This window comes from Chenopodium album, chromosome 17, assembly GCF_948465745.1.
Source record: "Chenopodium album chromosome 17, dcCheAlbu1.1, whole genome shotgun sequence".
Lineage (NCBI taxonomy): Eukaryota > Viridiplantae > Streptophyta > Magnoliopsida > Caryophyllales > Amaranthaceae > Chenopodium > Chenopodium album.
This window is the reverse complement of record NC_137850.1, coordinates 22948494-22955026: the sequence shown is the minus strand read 5'-3', so window position 1 is coordinate 22955026 and position 6533 is coordinate 22948494. Positions and strand designations below refer to the sequence as shown.

The 6533-nt window shown below is 38.9% G+C and overlaps 1 pseudogene; it reads right to left on the bottom strand.

Annotated features, from left to right (window-relative positions):
* Nucleotides 1-4286: 4286 nt before the first annotated feature.
* Nucleotides 4287-5507, bottom strand: LOC145587685 (syntaxin-124 pseudogene; annotated as a pseudogene).
* Nucleotides 5508-6533: the final 1026 nt, after the last annotated feature.

Genomic DNA, 6533 nt, shown 5'->3' with positions numbered 1-6533 from the left:
GCCTTCAGAACAGCCGGGCTTTTCCCTCCGGTTGTAGGCCTCGGCTAGTCAGGCGTAGCAGCCAAGATATATTGGGAGGGATTCTTCTTCCCTACCTTGGCCGGGGATTTTCCTAGCTCACCCCCAAGCGGGGGCCATTTGAACATTTTTGAAATAGAGCGGGGGATAGTCTTGCTCCCACTCTGCAGATGAGGCAAAAGGGTTACAACCAGCACAACGTAAGAAGAAAAAGGCAAACTAGCCTCCAAATGGCTAGCGGGCTTACCCCATCATCCTTGGCATCCAAGGCCTTTTTCTTCTTTTACAGCTGCTCCTTTCTAAGAAGAGCAGCTGACTTAGCCGGTGTCTTATCCGGATTCACCATTTTCATTGCGTTCTCTGCAGAAGAAAACCGGATGGTTAATAAAAAAAATGCAAGTATTGAGACGTTTTCAAAATGCGGCTGCATACTTTTTGTAAACATTGTGCTCAGGCCACAAGTGGAAAAAAACGCCTCGTCTTTCAGGAAGTCCGGATGGGGCACCTAATTCTTTGGCACTATTATTTGGGTCCCATCGTCCAAAGGAGTAGTGGTGGTCTGAAGAACTCTGGCTCCATTATTTGTTCTCAAGCCTTGGGAGGAATGTGGGGGAGGGCATACTACTTTCCGAGCAATGCCGGATCCTTGTTATACCGGCGTAAGACCCGGTTCATTGCCAAAGTGGGGGAAAGAATTAGATAAAACTTATCTTTCCAATTGGACCACTTAGACGGCTTATCCAGAGTCATCATGTATTCCGGATGGGTGGTTAAAGTGTACCACGCTCCCTAACTGCCTGGAGCCTAGCTCATGTAATGCATATGAGCAAAGGCCTCGAAGCTTAGCTCAATATTCTGGAACTCGCAGGCGGCGATGTAACTCATAATATTTATCCATGAGTTAGGGGTGAGCTGCCAGACGCCTAGCTCATACCCCTTCAAAATCCTTCTTATTCCCCTATGAAGGGGGAAGCGGAGTCCGGCTTTGATTGCCGATTCGTAGCAGCCGAAATAGTTGTCGGCGTGCTCAAGGTTATCCTCCCAAACCACTGTTGCCTCCACAGGCGGGACTCTTATCTCCTAATTTGACCCAACGGGGTATTTATCTTGAAATGCCTTAAAACTAGTTTCCAAATAAGCTACGTCCCTCGCGTTCATATGAGTTTCGGTAGGGTTGGACATAGACGGCGACTTAGCCGACCGTTCAACTTCGTAGCCGACCTCTGCCTGACCCGACCCAGAAGCTTCGGCCCCTGATCTTTGCAATGCCTTGTCATCGTCCCCTTGATTGGGATCACTATGCATGGAGGCGGAGACGGACCCTTCACCGTCTGACTCCCTTCATATCCTATCAATGGGAGTGGTTGGGGTACCCCTAGGCGAAGAACCTGATTGTTCATCTGATTCCCAATACTCCCCGTCTGGGGTAACTTCATCAGCCGACACTTCTAAAGTGCGCCTTCTCCTTCTTGGCTTTGTAGCCGTCTGTTTAACTCTTACCATTGTGTCCTGCACAGACACAGATACGGTGGGATTCGGGGATGAGCAAAGCAGGTCCATGCACCTAGAGACGGCACCCCCAATCCTAGACTCAGCCGTATCAGGAGACCAGCTGACTACTGTCCTAGGCTATGCCGTGTGTGTTGATGGTGAATCCATTTTATTTTGAAAAACTATAAACAAATGGAAAAAGCTTGAAAGAGCTAAGAAGGGGAAAGATAGTTACCTTTGTAGAATTCTGGAAAAACTTCTCAAGCGGTGACCGGTTGTGTCCACGAAACAGCAGACTAAAAGTTTTCTGGAAATTAGCTACAGGCGGGGGCAGAGTGTCTCTCTCTAGAAAATATTCTTTTTCTCTCTCTAGATTTGTTAAGAAGTCAGACGAGAGAGAAGAAGGAGGGTAACTTACTATTTATAGAAGGTTAAAACGGGGGCACTCCTGTAATTTCCCTCAAAGTTAAACAGTAATAACCGTTAGCTAATCAGTAGGTGACATCTGTCATAGGTGCCACGTGGCCTGCCGCATCACCCCTGTGAGGGGCAAATATTTAGGGTAAAAATACCCTAGACACGTGGCCCAATCAGAGAGAGACACGTGTTAACCCTGAGCAGGTCCAACATGGGCCACTCAACAGCTGACACGTGTCAGCCTCAGATGACAAATAGAATGGCGGCCTTCGGGGCCCAATTCCCAAGAGCTAGAATTGACCTAATGAAAGACACATTTTTCAACGACCCTATAAATAAGGAGATTTTCCCCATTTTGGGGACACGATTCATTTATTACAACCACCCTGCATTCTCTCACATCAGAGAAATTAAAACACCTAATCTCGGAATCCGAGAAGATCTCACCTTTACCTTTTCCGCACCTTTTCATCTTCTACGACCAATACTAACTTGATCGTCGAAGGTGGAGCTCCTACCAACCGGAGTCTCCGTGTTTTGCAGGTACAAATCGTGCCAGACCAATCTTGGAGACGTAACTCTCCCAAGGGACCAAAAAACACCCAAAACACTCAGTATTCCATAAGTTGTCTTCTACTATTTGGCTTATCCCTAAGCTATTATCATATTACTTGTCATTCTATCAAAATTAAATATTAATAAGGATTTCTATCATGAAAATAATGCATAATTCCTTTATTAATAATAGTACTTATTGGCAACACAATAACATTTTCTTATTTCATATAACAGAATTAATTAAATACTACAAGTACAGTGATTAAATAAATCGAACATGAACTTTACTATCCATTGAGATAGATAAAATATATATATATATATATATATATATATATATATATATATATATATATATATATATAAAATAAAAAAAAATAATCTTTCTCTTAAAGCAAGTTTCTATCTAAGATTATATGAAAACCCTAGCAAACTCTTTTTAACTCTACCTTTCCCTTATTGCCTACAATCCTTTATATAGAAAAGGACTCACACACCTTACCGACACTTTATTATGGTCTATGACTTAGCAAACGCATGACTCAACAAACGCATTTTAGCCATTCCTTTTTACAAAGATACTTTCACAAAGAAAACAATAATAAAAAATTTAATACATTACTACAGTAGTAAAAGATGCCCAATTTTCAATTTGACGGGTTTAGTCTTCCATCATTTCATCTATCATCATTTTTTTTACGAGATCATAATTTTTTGTAGGCCACCTTCACTATATATCTTTACTATCCAAATAAATATCATATATTAGGTCTTTAGTGATTCCTTCCTCTATGTAGAGCTTTTGGACACATTTTTTGCATATGACTTGTCCCATTTTACATAGATTTTAAGCAGGTTTTATTTTCCTTCTAAGGATAAGAACTTTTCCTACTTCAACTTTTTCAAGATAAGTAAGAAATAACATTTCCTCCACCCCTCCTCTCCCCAAAATCCTAGCCTTCAATGTTGAATTTTGAAGGGGCTTTCATTGGTTTTAACCGGTGAAAAGCCATAATCCTTGTTTCTTTAAAGGTCTTTTAGGTTTATAATAACACAAAGTCTTATATGTGGCTGGCCACATGGTGTGGATAACCATTATAGGGGTTACTTCGTTAGTGTAATAGGGGTTACTTAGTCAGTGTTAAAGGGGTTACTCGATTAGTATCATAGGGATTACTTGGTCGGTCTTATAGGGATTACTTTGTTTTTTTATTAGTGGTCACACGGTGTGACTAGCCACACACAAGACGGACTGTTATAATAATGCTTCCTCCTTTTGGGAGGAACTTTTCTCCCTCGAAAGAAAGGGTTTCCGATCTCCTTCAAAAGACAAGGGTTTTTCGACCTCCTTTGAAAGATAAGGTTTATTTCCTCTTTTCGGGGGAGAAATTTCTTAGTTTTGAATCCATAATATTAGATCTAATGGATATGATTGCCGTGAAATTATTTCATTAATGAAAAAGGTATCAACTTTTCGAATACAGACAGATGAATCAGAAGGAAAACATCCTTACAGCGACAAAGGATCGTTAAATTATCTCTCCAATAAGTTTATATTTTCTAGCAATAAAAGCGGGAGATGTTCCATAATGCAAGATCTACTCTACGATCGTAATATTTATGAAGGAAAAATTTTATTTGATTAAGAATTGATTCATCATTAGCTACTCCTCCTCCTCCTAATTGAATTTTTAACCATTGTGAAACAACTATAGTTTTTACTTTTTTTTTTTTTTTTTTTTTTTTTTATGTCAGATCTCAAACTCAACAAAAAGCTTACTGCGTATAATATAATATAGAGTTAGAAAGGTGCATAAGTCTACTTTCCAACCTAATTGACCTTGCATAAACTAGATTTCATGGACATTGCAAAATTCATCATGAAATTGCAATGCAAAAGAATTACATCAAACTTATCTAGCTAGAATCAACAGATAATACACATAAATCATTTGGTATAATAAAAAATAAAATAAAAAAAAATGAAGGAATTGTGTAGAGGATCTCCTACTCCAAGTGGTTAAACACAAATATAACTAACTAAAACGAGGCACAAGAAGAGTAGTATACAAGATTGGAAACAAGATAACTATAACAAGAATAATCCCAAGAATAATAGCAATGCAAGTCCATTTCCGACTATTCTTTTGATGTTCCTTAGCAACAACCAGCTCAGTTGCCCCATGGCTTACAAACGAGCTAGCGCGATTCACATTGCTAGCAATATCATTAAGCTGCTGGCCTTGAGCTTCTACTAGAGCAGCCATGTCCAAGAAAACCTGATGCAACTCGAGTAGATTCTTTTCTATCTCTTTGATCGCGTCATGCCTCTCTTGTATTTCCTTCACTGTGTCCATTATCTGTCCTCTTCCCTGTTCCTGAATAGCCTTTTGAAGGAAGTACTCACTCTCTCCACTATCGATCAACTGCTCTATAGTCTCTTCCTCTGCCTTTTCCCCTGTTATTGTAAAGTACCGCCTTTCTACTGTCTCTTTATACTCAGCTGACATTTTTGCTCTCAGTATTTGGAAGTTGTCCATCATGTCCTTGAGCTTCTTCCCTAAGCCGCTAACCACAGAGGTGCGTGTCCGGTCAGCTGAGGAACCCGGCCCACACCCTGGCAGGTTCCTGTGGGCTACATTAGACCTCTCAAGAGCTTCCAACTTTCCCTTGATGATCTTGACTCTCTTCAAAACTTGCTCTACATCAGCATCCATTCGAGCCCTTAAGTCCTTGACCGCCTTTGCATTAGTCGCGATCTTGCACTCCTCATTTGCCTCTTGTAGCCTCTTGTAGAGCTTGTCTACATTTCGCATGTCCCCCTTGACGCCATCCACATCCTCAAAGAACTTGTCGAGGTTGGCTGATGTCTGATTCCCCATCTCCAAATCATCGCGCTGTGCTTGATCCTTCAGATTCGCGTACCTCTTAAACGAGTTTGAAAATAAGTCATTCATCTGAGATTATCTATGTTATTCACTATAATCTTCTATGTAGTTTTGGTCTATGACAACAAAACAAACGTTAACTCCAGCACTTGTATGTACCATTTAAGCACGAAATATGTTAATGGGGAGTCATCTTTTCTATTACTTTGTAGAATCAAATAATCATGGAAAACATATTCTCCAAAAATACTAACATATTATTTCATTTGACTCCGTCATTATATATTTCGATCATAAATTATGTGCATTATTGAAAAGTATTTTTTGAATTTTGAAAATTTTTATATCATATTACATTCATCGTAAGAATGTTGACATTTGTGTTTTTTATTATTTTTTTTTCTCATTTAATTTTAAGTTTTACTTATAAGTTTGAAATTACTCTAATTTGTGGACCTGGCAAAGCTATCTCCTTAGTCATACTTCGTATCGGATTATCCGACTCAAAATACCAAACTCAGAACCTAAAATCAATTGACTCGATTAATCCAAGCCAACTTGACTTGATAATCAATGTTTATATAATAATTATTATTTTATTCAAATAAGCATATTAGCAAAGAACCGAAATAATCAAACCCGATTCAAACCCTAAGACAACCCGAACAAGTTTTACCTGAACACTTGACTCAGATTGTCTCATTCCAAACAATCTATTGCCGCCACTATTAATTTTTCAGTTTATATTTTTGTTTTGTTCAATTTGATTTGGAATTTATGATCTTCAAATGTCACCTACCAAATTGACATTGTGATCTCAACTAAGAAAATATTAGCTGATAAATCTAAGGGAAACATGGGAAGCACTCTTTGATAATAATGGTGAGTCCAAATATAATAATTTGGGGTTATGCTCTACCAAAAATGCGACATGATTCCAACTTTCCTATCAATTGTAATTTAAATAATTCACATGACAAATCATGGATGCAATCACGTACTCGTCTTTATATATGTATCAAATTGTTATCTACAAAAAGTCAAATAACCTAGGTTATGTCTTAGCTCTATAATGAGTCTAGTCGTCTAGATCTAGTTAATTAAGAATAGACATGAAACTAGTATAGCACCCGTGCAATGCACGCCTTACAAATCTTGATA